Genomic DNA, 23,354 nt, shown 5'->3' on the forward strand with positions numbered 1-23,354 from the left:
CTCAACACTTCGGGAGGCCAAGGCGGAGGATCACTTGAAGCTAGGCGTTCAAGACTAGCCCTGGCAACATAGTGAGAATCCGTCTCTACAAAAAATACAAAAACACTTTGGGAGGCCGAGGTGGGTGGATCACCTGAGGTTGGGAGTTCAAGACCAGCCTGGCCAACATGGCGAAACCCTGTCTCTACTAAAAATTACAAAAATTAGCCAGGCGTGGTGGCGGGTACCTGTAATCCCAGCTACTCAGGAGGCTGAGGCACAAGAATTGCTTGAACCCAAAAGGCGGGGGTTGCAGTGAGCCGAGATAGTGCCACTGCACCCCAGCTTGGATGACAGAGTGATACTCCATTTCAAAAAAAGAAAAAAAAACCCAAAAAACAAAAAAACTAAACAAATACAAAAAATTAACTGGGCACGGTGGCACACACCTATAGTCCCAGCTACTCAGGAGGCTGAACTCAGGAGGCTGAACTCAGGAGGCTGAGGGGAGGATTACTTGAGCCTGGAAGGTCAAGGCTGCAGTGAGCCGTGATGTGCCACTGCACTCCAGTTTGGGTGACAAAGCAAGAGCCCGTCTCTCTTGGGGAAAAAAAAAAAAAGCGCACTCTTGTAACATCTCCAAATGGTTGAGAAGTAAAGTGAAACGCCCCCCTTCTCTAACCCTATTGGTCAGTCCTGCGACTCCTGGACAATGGCTACTAATGGTTCCTTATGTGTTCTTCTGCCCGTATGCCTTTGCATATTCAACGTGTATGCATGTACCAAAATTGATGTAAGTGGCCTCCATTACGGGACATTTAGGTTGTTTTCCATTCTCTACTGCTATATATAATGCTGCAAAGATCACCTTCAGATTCAAATATTTCTGGGTCACAGAGAACATCCACTTAAAATTTTTAATGAACACTGCCAAACTGTTGTCAGAGAAGACTTCCAGCAAGTCTCGTACTGATGTGGAAATATCTGCCCTCCACCCTTGAAGGTGGGTCTGCATCTTAATTTGTCCCTGTGGCCCTGGCATGTAGTAGGCTCAGTAAATGCTCGCTGAGTGACCCTATAGGTTGTCAAGCCCTGGCTGTGTATTTTCCCAGAAACAAAGCAGCCCTTCTGCCCCTAAAAAAAGTCTACAAGTCAACTGTGAGACCAGACCTTGACCTGTTCCGTTTGGCGCTCTGGATTGCGGAGCATACCGAGGAGTCCTGGGTACTTTCTTTGTTAAGTGGGGTGTGTGTGGTTTTTGTTTTCAAAGCTGGCCTGGAGGCTCTGGGTTGCCATGGCAACTCTTCAGCAGGGCCGCCTTTTCCCTTCCCTCCATCTTGGGAGCCCTGGTTGCCATAACAACTGATTGGTCCTCTCCTCTTCCTCCACCTCTGCCACAGGGCTCCAGCTTCCCTCTGGGGGCACCACTGTTCTTAGGTCTGGGGCAACCGTGATTTCACTTGACCCATGTACCTTGGGACCCTCTTGAGAGGAGATGTGAGGGAGGCCGTTCCCGGGAAGGGTGGCGGCAGCAAACAGCATGGCCGCTGGGAATGGGAGAGGGCTCGGGTGGAGGAAGAGTGAGGGTCCCTGTTCCGTCCTAGCTTGGGAGAATCAGTGTTGCCTGGGGACCAGAGGGGGAAGCAAGTTCCTCTGAGGTTCAGGGGTGGTTTTGGGGATCAGTGAGGTACAGGGACTGTGAGGTCTCAAGCATTCTTCCTCAACATTTCCCATTGTAGATGGCAGAGCAGATGCAACGGCACCGCTGAGCTGCCCTCAGGGGGTCCTCAGCCTTGGAGGAGGCGGGAGACCTGGGCTATGGAGCCACTCACAGGCCCTACTGAGAACAACTTGGTGTCCATCACAGTCCTCTTCAGAATGCCCAGAATATAGGGATAAGGAGGTGAAACCGGCGTGTTTATTAACACAGTGGAATATTCTGTGGCCAAATCAAAGGAAGACGTTGAGGATTCTGGTGACACCTGGAAACGTCCTGCTACGGGAAAAAAGCAGGACCCACAATGCTATGTGGATATTGACTGCGACTATATAATGCCAGCGTGGACCTCTCAGAGATGGAATTTGGAGGAATGTAATACAGATGCAAATAGAGTTTTCCCCACACTGCCTTCTCCCCCAGTGTTTCCTCATCTCTGTCAACAGCCTTGCCACCTACTCTGTTGCCCAAACCAGAAACTTGATTCAAACTAGAACTTCTCCCTCTGCCCTCATGCCCCGTTCCTGTTAGTCACAAGTCCTGCTGGTTCCAGCTCTGAGACAGCTTTCAGAGTACTCCTCCTCCTGTTCCCACATTCACATCCCCCAGGGGACTCTCTCCTCCCAGCGTGTCTGTTCCCCCCACGTGCCCCCCCACGCTGTGCTCCCCTGGCACCTCTGCCATGCTGCTGCCCCAGGGCAGATGTGGCCAAGGGGCTCCTCTCCTCCCCTTCCTCATTTGCTCCAGGATCAAGGACACACTTCTTGGCCCATTGAAGGCCCTTCCGGATCCACTTCCTTAGCCCAGGCTCTAGCTTCTCCCTGTTTGCAGCCTCCAAGGAGGCTCTCTTTATTCCTCTTTGCCTGTGAAGACAGCTCCCTCTGGCAGGAATACCCTTCGCTGCCTGATCTGCCTGGTCAACTCCTATCCCCCATTTCAGATTTTGCCCAAGACTTTCTAAGACGGTAGATGAAAGAGGTTTCCACTCCATTCCCCTCCTGAAAACTGTACAGAAGCCACAGGAGAACAGGAATAGAAGCCTGAACTCCGTCTTTGGTGGAACACGGAGACCTCTCTACTCTTGAATCTCAATACATGGAGGGGGAAGCTGCTGGAGGAGGATAAAGGGCTCAGCAGAGAGGAGAAACATCAAATCTCTGTACTTACGAGTGTGGAAGGCACTACAGAAATGAGCTGATTTTCTCTACAGAGACCCAGAAAGGGTCCGGGATCAGAGGCACCAGGTATCACAGGAAGTGGGGCAGGACCTGAGAATGGGGGTAGGGGGTAGTTTCAAAGTCTGTATTAGAAGCAGTAGACCTCCAAGTCCCACTCCATCCTATGCAGCCAGGTGACTGTCCTCCTTACTCCCACAAGAGACCAGAGGTCCTGGTCTCAGAGATGCCAAGTGTGAAGAGAAGGGGTGAGGTATCCTAGTAAAGGCTCTCAGCCTCCTTCCCCACCCACCTCCAGGGTACCAGAATCAGGCTTATGCTTGCACCCTGCACTAACCCCATGCAAAGATTGAAGTGTGTTTTCCCTGGAGGAATTAAACAAGCCCAAAGAAACGACTGACAGATGCTTATGCTCAGGGGTCTGTAGCTGATAAGCTGGTGCGAGCAACTGAGTGTCCAATTAACATGCCACACTCAGGCACTTCATACCTCCAACTGGCCCTGCAGTGGGGAATCATTAAATACCAACACACACCCAAAGATCACGGACACTTGAGGACACTTTCTCTCAGTATTCCGAGGAAGATATGAACCAAGAGGAAATGGAGATTATGCAGGGAGCAGAATAGAAGGTTGAAGAAACCGTAACTGATATCCTTAGAGAGATACAAGAACATATTGCACCCATTAAAAAGTAACAGAGTGAAATAAAAAAGAAGTAGAGAAAAAGAAAGAACGCTTAAAAGTAAAAATTCTGATGGTAAAAATTTTAAAAAGTATCAAGAGTTGGAAGATAAAGTTGAGGAACTTCCTCTGTACATACAACAAAGAGAGACAAAGACGTGAAGCAGAGTAGAGGCAGGAGAGAAAGCATAAGCAATTAGGGATCAGGCTGGGCATGGTGACTCATGCTTATAATCCCAGTGCTTCAGGAGGCTGAGGTGGGAGGATTGCTTGAGGCCAGGAGTTTGAGACCAGCCTGGGTAACATAGTAGAACCACATTTCTACAGAAAATAAACAAATCAGTTGCATATGGTGCACCTGTAGTCCCAGCCACTAGGGGAGGCTGAGATAGGAGGATCACTTGGGCCCAGGAGGTTTTCTTTTTTTTCTTTTTTTGAGATGGAGTCTCGCTCTCACCCAGGCTGGAGTGCAATGGCATGATCTTGGCTCACTGCAACCTCCACCTCCCAGGTTCAAGCAATTCTGCTTCAGCCTCCCGAGCAGGAAGCTTGACAAATACAGATTTTGGTACCAGGAGTGGTTCTAGAGGAACAGAATATGAAGGATGGAGTTTGTTCATTGGTTTTGAGGTTTCTAGAGATGGCTGCTTAATATGATTAGACCCAAAAATGCTAAGGACTGTATTTCTAATAGTATGGAGAGTACTGATAGTCCTTGGCAGAAACTGTTTAGAGAGTTACGCGAAATAAATGCATTTGACACTCCTGATTCACTGCTCATGAGAGGCAAGGAGTTTAGTGACTCTACACGTAATACTTTTGACCATATGTGAAGAACCAAGGAACATAATGAAGCTGGTTGGTTGTTCAGTGGACAAAGTGATGAAAGAAAATTATGAACTCAGGGATTCTGTCTCCTGGCTTCAGAAGCAGACACTGAGCCTCAAATCTGCTAAGATTGCACTGAGTGAGAGTCTTATCTCCTGTAGAAAAAGAGCTGAAATTGTAAAAAAAACAGACACAAGCTCTTACCATGCAAGTGGCTGAGCTGCAAGGGAAGATGCATGCACAGCCTCACCAGGTGTTTACCGTTAAAGTGAGGGCATTGATTGGAAAATAGGACCCTGCCACTTTTAATGGGGACATGTGGGAGGAACCTGGTTAAGCTGGGGACACTGAGTTGGTAAACTCTGATGAATATTTTTTTTGCCAGAAGGAACAGCTTCACCATTCCCGGTAGTGGCAACATCCCCTCCCCGACCTATGCTGCCATCAGCCTTTCCACCTTTGTCTGAGGAGATGAACCCTGCACTGCCTGAGGCAAGAGTGATGGCCTCCCCTGAGGCAGTTGCCAGGCAAGATAATGTTGATTCTCCTCAGAAGCTACCTCCAACACCTCTGTTTGCTTCTAGACCTATAACTAGACTAAAGTCCTGGCAGGCCCCTAGAGGTGAGGTTGACCCATGTGACCCATGAGGAGGTGCACTACACTCAAAAAGAACTGTTTGTGTTCTCTAGTTTATATAATCTGCAATCTGGAGAACAGGCCTAGGAGTGGATATTCAGGGTATGGGATAATGGTGGAAGGAACATAGAGTTGGATCAGGCTGAATTTATTGACTTGAGCCCACTAAATAGGGAACTCTGAATTTAGTGTTGCAGCTTGGGAAGCTCAAAAAGGTTCTAATAGTCTATTTTCTTGGTTAGCTGAACTATGGATTAAAAGATGGCCCACTGTGAGTGAGCTGGAAATGCCTATCTCCCTTGGCTTAATGTAGAGGAAGGGATCCAAAGGCTTGGGGAGATGGGGGTGGTGGAGTGGTTTAGTCACTTCAGACCTACTTGTCCCAGCTGGAAGGGTCCAGAAGATATAACCTTGACCAATGCCTTGTGAAATAGATTTGTAAGGGCAGCATCTGCATCTTTGGAGAGCCCTGTAATTGCTCTTCTCTGTATGTCAGATCTAACAGTGGGAACTGCAGTCACTCAACTACAAAATTTAAATACAATGAGAATAATTGGATCCTGAGGTGGCAGGAGCCAAGTGGCAGCACTCAACTTCCAAAGGCAAGGTGGGCGTAGCTACTGTAATGGACAGCAGAGGCAAAGCAGCAATCAGAATAGTCTGACTCTTTTAGAGCTCTGGCATAGGCTAATTAATCATGGTCTTCCTAGAAGTGAAATTGATAGGAAGCCTACTGCATTTCTACTTAAATTATACAAGCAGAAAACTTCTAGGTCGAATGGACAAAAGGCTAATTTGAATTATAAAAACAGAGAATCATGGCCCCTCGATCAATTTCCCAACTTGATTTACAGACCCAGCCAGTTTACAGACCCAGAACCCCTTGAATGAAGGGGAGGCCAGGTCCCCTTGAGGAAGGACCCCACTACATTACCCACAATTTATGCAGTGAATCTTTCTCCCATCCTTCCCCAAGGAGACCTCCAGCCTTTTACCAGGGTAACTGTGCACTGGGGAAAGGGAAATTATCAGACATTTTGGGGACTACTGGACACTGGCTCTGAGCTGACATTGATTTGAGGGGACTGAAAACGTCATTATGGTCCTCCAGTTAAAGTAGGGGCTTCTGGAGGTCAGGTAATTCATGGAGTTTTAGCTCACATCTGACTTACAGTGGGTCCAGTGGGTTCCCCAGACTCATCATGTGGTCATTTTCCCAGTGCCAGAATGCATGATTGGCACAGACATACTTAGCAGCTGGCAGTACCCCCACATTGGCTCCCTGACTGGTAGGGTAAGGGCTACTATGGTGGTAAAGGCCAAATAGAAGCCATTAGAGCTGCCTCTACCTAGAAAAATAGTAAATAAAAAACAGTGTCACATCCCTGGAGAGATTGTGGAGATTAGTGCCACTATCAAGGATTTGAAAGATGCGGGGGTGGTGATTCCCACCACATCCCCATTCAACTTTCCCATTTGGTCTGTGCAGAAGACAGAGAGATCTTGGAGAATGACAGTGGATTATCATAAACTTAACCAAGTGGTGACTCCAGTTGCAGCTGCTATACCAGATGTGGTTTCATTGCTTGAGCAAATTAACACATCTCCTGGTACCTGGCATGCAGCCATTGACTTGGCAAGTTCCTTTTTCTCCATTCCTGTCCATAAGGCCCACCAGAAGCAATTTGCCTTCAACTGGCAAGGCCAGCAATATACCTTCACTGTCCTACCTCAGGGGTATATCAACTCTTTGGCTTTGTGTCATAATCTTATTTGGAGAGAACTTGACCACTTTTTGCTTCTGCAAGATATCACACTGGTCCATTATATTAATGACATTATGCTAATTGGGTCCAGTGAGCAAGAAGTAGCAAACACACTGGACTTATTGGTGAGACATTTGCAAGCCAGAGGATGGGAAATAAATCTGACTAAAATTCAGGGACTTTCTACCTCAGTAAAATTTCTAGGGTTCCAGTGGTGTAGGGCCTGTCGAGGTATTCCTTCTAAGGTAAAGGATAAGTTGCTGCATTTGGCCCCTCCTACAACCAAGAAAGAGGCACAATGCCTAGTAGGCCTATTTCGATTTTGGCGGCAACACATTCCTCATTTGGGTGTGTTACTCTGGCCATTTATCAAGCGACCCAAAAGGCTACCAGTTTTGAGTGGAGTCCAGAACAGGAGAAGGCTCTGCAACAGGTCCAGGCTGTGGTGCAAGATGCTCTGACACTTGGGCCATATGACCCAGCAGATCCAATGGTGCTTGAGGTGTCAGTGGCAGATTGGGATGTTGTTTGGAGCCTTTGGCAGGCTCACATAGGTGAACCACAGTGGATGCCTCTAGAATTTTAGAGCAAGGCCCTGCCATCTTCTACAGATAACTACTCTCCTTTTGAGAGATAGCTCTTGACCTGTTACTGGGCTTTGATGGAAACTGAACGTTTGACTATGGGTCATCAAGTCATCATGTGATCTGAACTGCCTATCATGAACTGGGTGCTTTCTGACCCAACTAGCCATAAAGTGGATCGTGCACAGCAGCATTCCATCATCAAATGGAAGTGGTATATATGTGATCTGGCTCAAGCAGGTCCTGAAGACACAAGTAAGTTACATGAGGAAGTTGCTTAAATGCCCATGGTCTCCACTCCTGCCACCCTGCCTTCTCTCCCCAAGCCTGAACTGATGGCCTCGTGGGGAGTTCCCTATGGTGAGTTGACCAGAGGAAGAGAAGACTAGGGCCTGGCTCACAGATGGTTCTGCCCGATATGCAGGCACCACCCGAAAGTGGACAGCTGCAGCACTACCGCCCCTTTCTAGGACATCCCTGAAGGACAGCAGTGAAGGGAGACCTTCCCAGTGGGCAGAACTTTGAGCAGCACACCTGGTTCCACACTTTGCATGGAAGGAGAAATAGCCAGATGTGCGATTATATACTGATTCATGGGCTGTAGCCAATGGTTTGGCTGGATGGTCAGGGACTTGGAAGAAGCATGATTGGAAAACTGATGACAAATTTCAGGAAGAGGTATGCAGATGGACCTCTCCGAGTGGACAAAAACTGTGAAGATATTTGTATCCCATGTGCATGCTCACCAACGAGTGACCTCAGTGGAAGAGGATTTTAATAATCAAGTGGATGGGATGACCCATTCTGTGGACACCACTCAGCCTCTTTTCCCAGTCACCCCTGTCATAGCCCAATGGGCCCATGAACAAAGTGGCCATGGTGGCAGGCATGGAGGTTACGCATGAGCTCAGCAACATGGACATCCACTCGCCAAGGCTGACCTGCCTGGCTACTCTGCTGAGTGCCCAATTTGCCAGCAGCAGAGACCAACACTGAGCCCTCGATACAGCACCATTCCTTGGGGTGATCAGCCAGATACCTGGTGACAGGTTGATTATATTGGACCTCTTCCATCATGGAAAGGGCAGGGGTTTGTCCTCACTGGAATAGACACTTACTCTGGATATGGGTTTGCCTATCCTGCACGCAGTGCTTCTGCCAAGACTACCATCCACGGACTCACGGAATGCCTTATCCACCAGCGTGGTATTCCACACAGCATTGCCACAGACCAAGGCACTCGCTTTACGGCTAAAGAAGTACAGCAGTGGGCTCATGCTCATGGAATTCACTGGTTTTACCATGTTCCCTATCATCTTGAAGCAGCTGGATTGATAGAATGGTGGAGTAGACTTTTGAAGTCACGATTACAGCACCAACTAGGTGACAGTACTTTGCAGGGCTGGGGCAAAGTTCTCCAGAAGGCCGTGTATGCTCTGAATCAGCATCCAGTATATGGTACTGTTTCTCCCATAGCCAGTATTAACGGGTCCAGGAATTAAGTGGTGGAAGTGGAAATGGCACCACTTACCATCACCCCTAGTGATCCCACTAGCAAAATTTTTGCTTCCTGTTCTCATGACATTACATTCTGCTGGCCTAGAGGTCTTAGTTCTGGAGTGAGGAATGCTGTCACCAGGAGACACAACAATGATTTCATTAAACTGGAAGTTAAGATTGCCACCTGGACACTTTGGGCTCCTCCTACCTTTAAGTCAACAGGCTAAGAAGGAAGTTACAGTGTTGGCTGGGGTGATTGACCCAGACAATCAAGATGAAATCAGTCTACTACTCCACAACGGAGGTAAGGAAGAGTATGCATGGCATACGGGAGATCCATTAGGGCCTCTCTTAGTAGTACCATGCCCTGTGATTAAGGTCAATGGGAAACTACAACAGCCCAATCCAGACAGGACTACAAATGACCCAGGCCCTTCAGGAATGAAGGTTTGGGTCACTCCACCAGGAAAAAACACAACCTGCTGAGGTGCTTGCTGAAGGCAAAGGAAATACAGAATGGGTAGTAGAAGAAGGTAGTCATCAATACCATTTACGACCACATGACCAGCTGCAGAAACGAGGACTGTAATTGTCATGAGTATTTCTTCCTTCTTTTGTTAAAAACATGTTTGTGCATGTATACACTTGTACCAAGAAAATATCTTCATTTTATTTCCTTTTCCTTCATCGTGTGACATAAGATTTATTGACTTATTCATATCAGCATTTAAATATTGTTAACTTTATGTAATAGTATTTGGGTTGGGGATTGGCACGTTTCTGGTTGTATGAAGGATAGCTGTATTATGTCAGGCGTAATTATGACCTCGTTATTGTCTTTATTTGAAGATTATGTATGATCTCAGGAGATATGTATGGGTTCAAGTTGATAAGGGGTGAACTTGTGACGGTTAATACTGTGTCAACTTGATTGGATTGAAGGAAGTGATATTGATCCTGGGTGTGCCTGTGGGCGTGTTGCCAAAGGAGATTAACATTTGCGTCAGTGGGCTGTTGAAGGCAGACCCACACTTAAACAGGTGGGCACCATCTAATCAGCCTCCATAGAATATAAAGCAGGCAGAAAAATGTGAAGACAACAGTGGCCTAGCCTGCCAGGCCTGCATCTTTCTCCCATGCTGGATGCTTCCTGCCCTTTAACATTGGACTCCAAGTTCTTCAGTTTTGGGACGTGGACTGCCTCTACTTGGTCCTCAGCTTGCAGATGGCCTATTGTGGGACCTTGTGATTGTGTAAGTTAATACTTAATAAACTCCCCTTTATATATATATTATATATATATATACACACCTATATATATATATCCTATTAGTTCTGTCCCTCTAAGAGAAGCCTGACTAGTATATAACCTATGCATATTGCCCCATACACTTCAAATAATCTCTAGATTACTTATAACACCTGATACAATGCCCACATAGCACTTCATTCACGTGGGTTGACAGTAGTACTCAGTACTTGGTAAACTCAAGCTTCGCTTTTTGGGACTTTGTGGAATCTTTTTTTCTTTTTCTTTTTCTTTTTTTGACAGGGTCTCACTCTGTCATCCAGGCTGGAGTTCAACAGTGTGATATTGGCTCACTGCAACCTCCACCTACCAGGTTCAAGCAATTCTCCCACTTCAGCCTTCGAGTAGCTGGGACTACAGGCACGTGCCACTATGCCCAGCTAATTTTTGTATTTTTTGGTAGAGACAGAGTTTCACCATGTTTGCTAGGCTGGTCTCAAACTCCTGACCTCAAGTGATCTGCCCACCTTGGCCTCCCAAAGTGCTGGGATTATAGTCGTGGGCCACGTGCCCAGCCAATTTTGTGGAATTTATGTCTCCAAATATTTTTATTGTGTGGTTGGTTGAATCCATGAATGCAGAACCCACAGATACGGATGGACGGCTGACTGTCAGCAACAATAACAGTAGTAGTAGCAGCAACAGTGATAATAGCAGTGGTGGTGGTTAGAACAGCAGCAGGAGCAGCAGCAACAGTATTTCTTAGAGGGCATCATTTCCTCTTGTGATCCTGATGGACTGAGAGTCATTCCATGGGTGGGAATAGTGACGTCAAAGCTGCTGTTGATGGTAATAAAGATGCTGATAATGATTGTGATGACGATGATAAAGATGGCAGTGATGATGCCGATGATGTCATTCATGATGACTTTGGTTGGTGCAGTGATGATGGGGATGATGATGATGGTGATGATGACAAACACGATAGAGATGGTCAAGGTGACTGTGAAGGTGGTGATAGTGGATTGTAATGGTAGTAGTGAGAATGATGATGGTGGTGGTGGTGACACTGATGACATTGATGGTGACATTGATGATGGTGAGAATGGTGGTGGTGGTGGTGATAGTGATGATGCTGCCAAAGTTAACTTCTGTCTTATGTTAATATTTAGTTTGGTGGACCCAGCTGAGAATGCAGTTGAAATCCTGTCTCCTGTCTTTGTTGCTCCGTCTCCTCAATATTTGGCTGCTACGTTGAGGTCTAATATGGCTGCTTCAACTCTAACCATCACATCTCCATTCTAGCCAGTGGGAATTCAGAGACGACAGGGAGCGGGGAGCAAAAGGCAGCCTCTTGTTCTTTTTTTTTTTTTTTTTTCATTCTAACTATATTTTCATGGGTTTTGTGTGGTTTTTTTTTTAATTTTTTATTTCCATAGGTTTGGGGGGAACAAGTGGTATTTGGTTACATGAGTAAGTTATTTAGTGATGACTTGTGAGAGTTTGATGAACCCATCACCTGAACCTCTTGTCCTTTTAAGGGCATAACCTGGCAATTCTTGAAATAGAGCTCAGATAAAACATTCTCTTAAATACTGCAGTCACTGATAAAGTTTATCATATGGCCCAGTGACCTGATAGCTAAGGACCCAGCAAGCAAATTCCTGTTAGACCCAGGATAAAGGTGAGCTCTCCTGGTGAACTAGAAGGTTTTCTTACTTCTAGCTCTTTCTTCATTTCTTCTTCCTTCACTGCCAGCAAAGTGCTTGGGCTCCAGAGACAGCCTGCAGGCTTCCTGACTGGGCTGGTGATAAAAGAGCCACACTGGGATCTGGGACGGGCACCATAGACCTGGGGCCCTAATAAGGGATAGGAAAGGCTTCTAGCAGAATGGAAGGGAGAGATCTTGGCAGATAGCAAATGTTGCATCTGCTTCTTAAAACACGTTCCTAGTGGGCCAATATTAACATGTGATGTCACTGTATAAAATACTAGTGCTATGGTTTGGATGTGCATCCCCTGTAAGATTCACATTGAAACTTAATCCCCACTGTGGTGGTAGTAAGAAGTAGTAATCACTTCTTTCTGAAAAGTGACTAAATCATGAGGGCTCCATCCTCATGAATGGATTAGTACCTTATAAAAGGACTGGAGGGAACCAGCTTAGCCCTTCTTGCCCTTCCATCCCTTCTGCCATGTGAGGGCACCTAAATGGCGTCATCTATGAGGAGCAGGCCTTTGCCAGACACTGAATCCACCAGGGCTTGGTTTTGGACTTCCCAGCCTCTAGAATCATGAGAAATCTATTTATATTATTTAGAAATTATGCAGTCCCAGGTATTTTGCTATAACAGTACAAGTGGACTAAGTCACCTCGTTAAGACAATGGAACAAGGAATCACAAAGACATTTTCTAACCTTGGCTCCAGCACAAACTGTTGTACAGCCTTAGGTAATCCTCTGATTCTGACTTTTCTCTTCTTTCCTCACATGGTGGAGAGAGAGAAAAAGCTCCAGTGTCTTTTCTTATGAACACACTAATCCTATCAGATCAGGTCCCCATCTTTACCATCTCACTTAACATTAGTTCCTTCCTTAGAGGCCCCATCTCCAAAAACAGCCACACTAAAGATTAGAGCTTTAATATGTGAATATCAGAGGGGACATAAGCATTTAGGACATAATACTAACCTATCCAAACATCCCAATGGATTTATCCAATATCATGCAAACATACACAATGTTACAATCCCCTGAGGACTTCTGCGTAGTAGAGAGCATCTGAAACACCAATCGCCTAATTACCCAACCCTCAATGGAGTCATTAGTGGGTTTGCGTGTCTGCCGGCTTAGGAACTCTTTGGTGGATGATGGTTTTTGGTCTACCACTGAATCTGTTTCTCTGGGTTTTTAGAAAACACCTATTGTGCTCAGGCAATGTGGTGGTGTATTCCAGAACCAACAACAGTTTTATAACCATTCTTTACTTTCTTATTTGTGAAAAAAATATGCACAGTATGCGGAGTCACACAAGGGCCGAATGGAGGCTCACCAGTGCATTTCTTTCATTGCCTAATATTTCTATGAGTGCTTAAATTTCCCAGGTCTCCAGGCTCATCTGCTTCCTCCACAGGCTCTTCCTCTTTCTTGGGCAACAGTTACACCTAATAATGAGAATGAGCCTATGGTAGGCCAGGCACGGTGGCTCACGCCTGTAATCCCAGCGTTTTGGAAGGCCAAGGCAGGTGGATCACTTGAGGTCAGGAGTTTGAGAACAGCCTGGCCAACATGGTGAAACCCCGTCTCTACTAAAAATAGAAAAATTAGCCAGGTGTGGTGATGGGTACCTGTAATCCCAGCTACTCAGGAGGCTGAGGCAGGAGAATAGCTTGAACCCCGGAGGTGTAGGTTGCAGTGAGCCAAGATTGTGCCATTGCACTCCAGCCTGGGCAACAGAGTGAGACTGTCTCAAAAAAAAAAAAAAAAAAAAGAGAAAAGAGAATGAGCCTATAGTGGTGGTTACACATTACACTGTGAACATTGGATGTGGACCTCCTGGAAGAACTACTGAGATACAACTTACAGTCACATGTCTTCTTGCAGTATCCGCCCACAGCCCAAATGGTCTAGCCTCCATTTTTGTGTGAAATCATTAGAGCAGGCTTTCTGTTCATGAGTCAGTGCTATGGTCTGAATGTTTGTGTCCCCTGAAATTCATATGTTGAAACCTACTCCCCAGTGCAATGGTATTAAGAGATAGGGCTTTTGGGAGATAATTTGGTCATGAAGGTTTCACCTTCGTGCATGGGAGCAGCACCCTTTTAAAACAGGCCCAAGGGAGCTTGTTAGCCCTTTCAGTCATGTGAGGATGTAGCTAGAAGGTGCCATCTTGGAAGCAAAGAGTGGGCCCTCACCAGATGCCAATCTGCTGGTACCTCAGTCTTGGACTTCCCACTCTCCAGAACCATGAGAAATAAATTTCTACTGTTAATAAATTACCCAGTCTAAAGTATTTTGTTATAGCTACTTGAACACACTAAAAGTAAATTTTGGGTAAATATTTTTTCAAATCATGATGGCAAATATGTACATATTTTTATTTACATATAAATTATATATAATATGTTATAAATACTATATATAATAGGTATCCAAATATATATTCAAGAGGGCAAAAGCATTGACTGCTATATCCTCAGCGCTAGAATATCATCCAGGACACAGGAGGCACTCAATAAATAATTTGTGAAATGCAGAAATGAAATACAGTTGAACGAAAGCTACTATGAAGCATGATGTGTGGCATTCAGTGGCTTTGTAACTGATGTACATGGTAGCTCTGCTCCCCAGAATCCAGCTATCAGTGCTAGAGGAACTGGTGTGGGTTTTCCTTCTCTCCAGTGAGTCCCTTCCCATCCCTGTAAGACTAGACAGCCCTGCCCATTGTCATGTGACTGGCGACAACTCCCTCTGGGAGGATGCTTCTCTGCCCATGATATGGAGCTCAGCTTCACGACTTGCCTTAACAAATGGCCTGTAGGCAGAATGACAGATACCATATCTAAGCAGGAGCTTTGAGAGCCACCATGCGGCTTGACCACTGCTTCTTCTTTCCTCTCCCATGGAGAAGATCCTAAATAGGGACAGATTTTCCATCTTGGATCTGGGAATAACAAAGACACATGAAGCTGAGTCTCGCATGACCCACAGCAATCTTTAGCGGTCATGTAACATAAGTGGGGAATAGGGCCTTTGTTGATATAAATCAATGAGATTTGGGGAGTTCTTTGTTACTGCAGTATAACCTCACAAAAGCTGTGACTCTCCAGCCAACCCCAGCCCCACGCTCAACAATTCAGGGGGCTTTGCAAGAGCCTTTAAATAAAATTTTTCTGCACAAACAACTAGATTTCACTTGCCATGCTTATAACTAATACCTACTGTGGTTAATGTTATTTCATCATGAATATTAAATGTGGTGACTTTAGGCCAGCTATCTCATTGTAAATCCTACGCCACAAGTGTCCTTATCTGAGCTGGGTGGGTGTCTGCAGTTGAAACTTGGTGTAGAGACCTAATTCCATGTCTGCCCTCTCCTGGCCCTGCAGCCAGGGGGATTAAACTGAGACCACGAAGAATGGGGCAGGCCCTATTCTCCTGCCCCCAAGTCTTTCATCTCCAAGCCCCCAACCTTTTTTTTTTTTTTTTTTTGAGACAGAGTCTCACTCTGTCGCCCAGGCTGGAGTGCAGTGGTATGATCTCGGCTCACTGCAACCTCTGTCTCCAAGATTCAAGCGATTCTCCTGCCTCAGCCTCCCAAGTAGCCGAGATTACAGGCACCTACCACCACACCAAGCTAATTTTCGTATTTTCACTAAGGACGGGGTTTCACCATGTTGGCCAGGCTGGTCTTGAACTCCTGACTTCAGGTGATCTTCCCTCCTCGGCCTCCCGAAGTGCTGGGATTATGATTATAGGCGTGAGGCACCATGCCGGCGGATTTTTTTTTTTTTTTTTTGAGAGGGAGTTTTGCTGTCTCTTGGGCTGGAGCGCAGTGGGGCGATCTTGGCTCACTGCAACCTCCACCTCCTGAGTTCAAGCAATTCTCCTGCCTCAGCCTCCCGAGTAGCTGGGATTACAGGCTCATGCCACCACACCCGGCTAATTTTTGTATTTTTAGTAGAGACAGGGTTTCACCATGTTGGCCAGGCTGGTCTTGAACTCCTGACCTCAGGTGATCTGCCCGCCTCGGCTTCCCAAAGTGCTGGGATTATAGGCGTGAGCCATCGCGCCCGGCCTTCAAGCCACTCTTAATTGGCTGCACTGAGCACTGTGGTGGACACCAGAGGGCGATAAATGCTCATTTTGGAGAAAAGAGTGATGAGGTTTTTGGTTTTATTTATTTTTTTCTCCTCTTTCTCTTCATTTCTGTTGGTAAAAGGAATGACTTGGACACAACTAACTAGTGCATCTTATAGCCCTAAAGTAGCAAATATCGTATGTGCATTACCTGCAGCATAAGCAGCGAGGAAACAAACCCAGAGAGGTGAAGGTCACATGTGCACAAAGTCACATGCTGGAAAGTTATCAGAGCAAGGACTTGAGCTAAACCATGTCTCACAGAGGAGGGCAGTGCAAACATGGCAGTTTTCACAGGGATCATCCTGGAAAGAAAGGAATAAAACAGAGTGGTGTCCCTGTCTTCCCGCTAAGGTCTGTGTGGCCCTGCCAGCTACTCAGAATGCTCTCAATATGAACATGAGTTCAGCCAGTATTGCTCCCCGGATTGCAAACCCAGTTCCCCATGGGAACCAGGCAGGTCACAGAAATGAGGGAAGCAGGCTAGATGAGCCACAGGCACAGTGGGGACTGTAGCCAGCTGGAGGACGTATGTCACAAATGAAGAGGTCAGCCACAACTCAGGTCCATCCACTGTGGCCCCGTCGGAAGGCACAGCAGGAGGCTCAATGTCCCTATCCCTCTAAAAATCAACATAAAATTCCCCAATTTTTAAATGCTGGCCACAAATTCAAAACTTTTTCAACTCAACTAAGCCTTAGCCTTCCCAACTATATCAGGGAGAGAACATCTACACCATCAGCTTCTTGGGCCACGGGTGTGTTCTTTCAGCTCTCAGGCCTAGATTCAGGGAAAAATCTCCCCACTGATAAAGTGCAGCTCTACCGAAGAACAGCTGTGAGAGTTCCCCTTTCTGCAGCACCTCCTCAGCCATCTCAGGGGCTTGAGTGCAGGCATACATTGCTTTTTATTACGCTTTACAGATAATGTGTTTTTTTACAAATTGAAGGTTGTGGCAACTGAACTGAGCAAGTTTATCGGTGCCATTTTTCCAACAGTATGCACCCACTTTGTGTCAGAATTTTGGATCAAATTTTTTTTTTTTTTTGAGACTGAATCTCTCGCCCTGTTTCCCAGAGTGCAGTGGTGTGATCTCGGTTCACTGCAACCTCTGCCTCCTGGGTTCAACCAATTGTCTGTGCCTCAGCCTCCTGAGTAGCTGGGATTACAGGCGCCTGCCACCACATCCAGCTAATTTTTGTATTTTTAGTAGAGACAGAGTTTCATCATGTTAGCCAGGCTAGTCTCATACTCCACACCTCAGGTGATCCATCCACCTCCGCCTCCCAAAGTGCTGGGATTACAGGCATGAGCCTCCACACCTGTCCAGGATCAACATTTTTTAAGTAAGGTATGCACATTTTTTAGACATGCTATTGCATACTTAATAGACTATGGTGGAGGGTAAACATAACTTTTACATGCATTAAGAAACCAAAAAAATTTGTGTGTCTCACTTTATTGCAATATTCGCTTTAGTGTGGTGGTTTGGAAAGGAACCTGCAACAGCTCCAAGGTGTGCTTCTATCTGCAGACTGAAAAAGCACTGCCCAGAGAAGTCCCCTTTCTTCTGCTTTGCTATTCCAACAATCCCTCCCTAAAGGGATGGCTCATGGTCTCCAACGTGATCCGCTGGGGTTCAAGGAGAAAATAATAGGACTGCTTTCTGTTTATTTTATAGATATATATAATATTTTAAATAATTATCATTTTAAATTTTTGTTTTTTGGCCAGGCGCGGTGGCTCACACCTGTGATCCCAGCATTATGGGAGGCCGAGGTGGGTGGATCACCTGAGGTCAGGAATTCAAGACCAGCCTGGCCAGCATGGTGAAACCCCATCTCTACTAAAAATACAAAAAAATTAACTGGGCGTGGTGGCACACACCTGTAATCCCAGCTACTCGGGAGGCTGAGGCAGGAGAATTGCTCCAACCCAGGAGGCAGAGGTTGCAATGAGCCAAGATTGTACCACTGCACTCCAGCCTGGGCGACAGAGCGAGACTCTGTCTCAAAAGATAATAATAATAAATAAATAAAATAAAATATTTGTCTTTGTGCATGGTTCATATTATGCAAAATAGCTAATAAAATAGTACATACATATCTATTATAAATAAATGACATATATTGGGATGTAGGCCCAACATATATTTGGGGTACCCAACCCCTACCATGGGGTTAAGCTGATGCCTAAAAAGAAAAATAAACAGGTAGAACAGGGAATTGTGTATGGGGAGGGGGGAGACATGATTTAATAGTTTTAAAGACTTACCCAAGTGCCACAGTTGTAAGATAAATATAAATAAGCTTTAGAATATGTAAAGTGCTACACAAATGCTAGTTATCAAATTAGTTAAATATATTTAAATTAGTCATTTTACAGCTTACTTTTAAAAGGATGGCTGCCGTTATTAGTGTCATAGTTGCTATGGCAACATGGCAATGTACAGGGGCCAAACGCCCCCTGAAGAGTAACCCCTGGACCTTCAGATGTAGTAGGTGGCAGGGCAGGATTCGAGCAGGGGCCTCACTGATCTTTCTGAAATGACTGAGACAGGAACAAATCAATGGCTCAGTCTCTTCTGTGGGAACTCAGCCCCTGTCTTCAGCTACAACCCAGCTATAATGGGCTTAGAGTTCCAATCCCCTTTAAGTGGTTTGGAGGAAAAAATAAAGGTCGGTGGTCCTGCTGAGCCCATTCAAATGCAGGAATTACTGTGTTTAGGAATAGAGAAATGGAAACAGAAAGTGTGAGAAAGTGCCATTAACCACTTCCTGGCCTGAGACTCAGCAAGAGGACAGAGGACGGGGCGGAGTTATGCCAAGTAAGTGCTGGAGCCCAGCTTTCTGGGGCCAGCCTTCTTTCCGTAAGCAGGAAGCAGGGTCCCTTTAAAGCCCTGGGGAACCTCCTTGATCCAGTGTGAGCTTTTGCGATTCAGTGTTGGGCGCTCACTGGGTCCCAACTTGGGCCTTTCCCCTAGGGCTCAATTTCAGGAACTGAAAATTGGGTTAGCTATATATAACCTGCAACTTCACTTTACTCCATCACTTGTTAGTTGTACGACTTTAGCATCTGAGTGCTCCATTTCCGCATCTTGGGAATGGGCCTCATAATAGTATGTGCCTCATTGGGTTATTGCTATCAGGATTAAATGAGTGCAATTTTTAAGTTTATAACTTTAAGGAAACAGTGCAGGTTGAGGGAGGGAAGTGCTAACTCTATTCTGAGTACTCTTGAAGAAAGATCTTAAGACATCCAATTACTAGGCCAGGGACGGTGGCTGATGCCTGTAATCCCAGCACTTTGGGAGGCCAAGGTGGGCGGATCACGAGGTCAGGAGATCGAGATCATCCTGGCTAACATGGTGAAACCCCGTCTCTACTAAAAATACAAAAAAATTAGCTGGGCATGGTGGCACGCACCTGTAGTCCCAGCTACTCGGGAGGCTGAGGCAGGAGAATCACTTGAACCTGGGAGGCAGAGGTTGCAGTGAACCGAGATTGCACCACTGCACTCCAGCCTGAGCAACAGAGTGACAGTCCAACTAAAAAAAAAAAAAAAAAAAAAAAGACATCCAAATACTCAAGACTAATTGTCCACTGCTGAACTTCTTATTCATTTGTGCACAAATGCTTGTGTGATATTTATTGTATACCGTTTTTCAAAACAATCGAGTTTGAACTCTCAGCTCCCATCAGGGAAACCCTCCTCCAGTCGTTCTGAGGACTCGCTTGGGGCAGATTGTATTTTTCACAGATGGCCGCAACAATATCTCTTTTCTTGAAAACTCTTCTAGAATTTTGTTACCCCCTGGTTAAGAAAGAGACTAGGTACCCTGCTCTTGAACCAGGTAAGCCTTGGTGACTGCTTCTACTAATAGGATGCAAAGGAAGTGATCCTATATGACTTCTAAGGCTAGGTCACAAAATGCCATGCACTTCTAAGTGAGTCTTTGTTCTTCAAAACCAGCAGCCAAATTATGAGGAAGCTCAAGCAACCTGTGGAGCAGCCTCATGGAGAGGACAAAAGGCATTTGGTCCACAGCTCTGGCTGACCTCCCAGCTGGCAGCAAGTGCCAACTTGCTAGGTGTGTGAGTATACCATCTTGAAAATCGATCCCCAACCTCCAGTTGAACCACCTGACATTGCATAGAGCAGAGATAAGCCATTGCTGCTGAGCCCACCCCAAACTGCAGATTTATGGGCAAAATAAATGAGTGGGATGGTTTGTTACATAACAGTAGAAAACAGATGCCCCCACTCATTCTCTTTACCTTCCTCCACCAGAGATGTGTAAAAGTCTTGGGGCCTTAACCTAGGCCCAGACACCAACAGGGAACTGGCCTCCATGTTCTTGCCTACAAGTTTTTTGAAGTCTCCTGCTCAGCTGTTCGTCTTCCACCTTTGGGGTTGGGGAATCTTCTGAGAGCCTGGCAATCCTATAGCCATACCTCTCTGAGGTCTTGCCACACCACCGTCTTCCCCACCTCCAAGTTGGCCATGGATATCTTCTCTCAAGGCTTTCTAGGGTGGTTCTTCTCACCCCTTTTCCCACCTCCAGAACTCCTGGCTCCACCTCTAGAATGGACTAGAGGTAGAGTCTCACTAGAAGTGTCTGCGTTCCCTGCCTGGCAAAATGCCCAAGGTGAGTCATGACAAAGCTTGCCTTCTGCTGGAAGAGAGGGGATAGGGACAATGCTGAGGGAGCCAACCCAGTGTGAGATTTCAGTGAATGACTCTGCTATGGTTTGAATGTATTGGAAACTGAATCCCCAGATTCATATGTTGATGGTATTTGGGGGTAGGGCCTTTGGAAGGATTAAATAAGGTCATCAGGATGGGGCCCTCATGATGAGGACTGGTGGCTTTATAATAGGATGAAGAGAGACCTGTGGTGGCATGCCCTTGCCCTCTCACCATGTGATGAGGCAGTAAGAAGGCTTTCACCAGATGTAGCCTCTCAACCTTGGACTTCCCAGGCTGCAGAACTATACAAAATAAAATTCTTTTATCAATTACCCAGCTTATGGTATTGTGTTACAGCAACAGAAAATGGACTAAGTTAGACTCAGATGCACATCTACTCAACAACTGTCCCTTAAGCTTCCAGGCATGTGCTAGAAGCTGGGGAGACAAGGCCAAATGGCAGTGTCACCATAGACCTGGACAAGAGGGCACCTGTGGCCACCCAGAGCCCACACCTGACCTTGATCATGCTTTGGGTGTTTGAAAACCTAGACTGCCTAACCAGCCCAAGCCAGTTTTTTTGTTTTGTTTTGTTTTGTTTTGTTTTGTTTGAGACAGGGTCTTGCTCTGTTGCTCAGCTGGAGTGCAGTGGTGCAATCTCAGCTTACTGCAACCTCCACCTCCCTGACTCAAGCGATCCTTCCACCTCAGCCTCCTGAGTAGCTGGGACCACAGGCACAAGCCACCACATCCAGCTAATTTTTGTAGTTTTTGTAGAGACAGGGTTTCATCCTGTTGCCCAGGCTGGTCTTGAGCCCCTGAGCTGCTCAATCCTCCTACCTCAGCCTCCCAAAGGGCTGGGATTTCAGGTGTGAGCCACTGTGCCCAGCCCCCCAGCCAGTTTTAAGGTTTACAAAGCTGCCTGCCCAGGTCCATCCTCCTGAGGGTACATCCTGTCCCTGGAATGTGCATCCATAGAGAGGTGACCAAGAGGTGGCTGTAGGCAAGGTGTGTGGGCAGAGTTTGGGTGTGTGGGCCGGAGTATCCACATGCCTGAGTCCTAGGCCACTTGTGACACCGGACAGAGATGGAGTGGGAAGAGAAGTGGAGTGGGTGGGCTGAGGGCTAGGGCCGGGCTATCCTCCTGCACTGCCACGTTCTTGCATAAAATTCTATAGAGTCCAAGAATTCTAAATTTGAACATGGTCTTCCTGGTCATTAGAAAGAACATTTGTCAAGGCAGGAGAATACACATTTTATTTCACAGTCCGTTAAATGTTTAGATACAAAGTATCTGGTCCTTGATTTGCACTCTTAACTTGGGCTCTCCATGTTTGGGCAGGTCAGCATAACAGGATCAGTGCCCAGGCCCTGCACTCCTACAGGGAGACACTCTTCTGTGGGACTCAGACAATGACAGGGAGTATGGCAGAGATTCTAGAAGCTGCCAGAAGACTGCTCTCAATGTCACCACAGCTGCCTCTATCTCTAATCAGGAGTGGCAGGGCAGCAAGAGATAGCAGATGGGACTAATATGAGAGAATGTCTTCATGGGGGGAGGGGACAGTGAGGGATCCAGCTGTATTGCCAATGGCCAGTCCCCATCTGTCGTGCTGGAGCCCTATTAACTTCAGTAGGGATGGTACTAGGTTCAAGAGGCTGAAGGAGAGACCAGAGCCAGCAACTGGGACATGGGGTTTTATTGGGAAACTTACACACAGGGATGGCCGGTGGCAGTGGGCTGGACAGGAGAACTGTACAGTCCCATGGCAGGCTGGGCAGGAGAGCCACAACCACTTACAAAAAGCATGCAGTTTAGACATCATTCTCACTTAGCACCCTCCCCCTAACAACCCCCACCTGATAACCTTCATTTGGCCCCAAACAAAGAGCTTTGAACCCCTGTACACCCTGCATTCCACAGGATGGGCCAGGGTTCAAATGTTCCTTATAGATAAGGAATGAATCTCCAGGTTGGCCATTCCCGGATTCCTTAGCTCAAAACTCCAAACACACATTTGGGTGCATCTGCCATACAGGATCATTCTCAGGGTATGCTGAAGTCAAGTTATTGCTGTGAGGAGCATCTGCCATACACCATCACAAACACCCCCAGCTCGGAGAGAGGGGGTGTGGAGTAGGGTGGAATAGGAGGATATTTTATGCCCATTTTGCAAGGGCTGGGTAGGGTAGGGATCTGAAACCCAGCCCAAGACAGAATGGCACAGTGGTTCTCAAAGTGTGGTCCCCGGACCAGCATCCACATCATCTAGGAGCTTGTTAGGATCTTAACCACTTGCAGGATAGAGGGTGTCTCTCTGCGGGTAGGACACGCTGCTGGGTTTAAAGGATTCCCCAGCCTCACTTTTCTGACTTGGTGTGGGAATTCTATGAAGGAGACCTTTTGCTGAAAAGAGAACATTTTCTGAGCATGTATGGTATTCAAACAGTGGGCCAAATACTTTATGAATGCTGTCACATGTAATCTTCAACAGCCACTGTCACGATCGGTATGATTGTTATGGCTCTTTTTATTATTATTTCCTGTTTAAGGGCTCATCCCAGAGAGGTTAAGTATCTTGCCTTGTCCTGGGTTTAAAAAGCAACCAGGAAGCTACCTAGGTCTGTGTGATTCTCAGACCACCCTGACTTCTTCACAGTTTGCTCAACGGTGGTTCATGCTTGAA

This window comes from Nomascus leucogenys, chromosome 15 (genome assembly GCF_006542625.1).
Source record: "Nomascus leucogenys isolate Asia chromosome 15, Asia_NLE_v1, whole genome shotgun sequence".
Lineage (NCBI taxonomy): Eukaryota > Metazoa > Chordata > Mammalia > Primates > Hylobatidae > Nomascus > Nomascus leucogenys.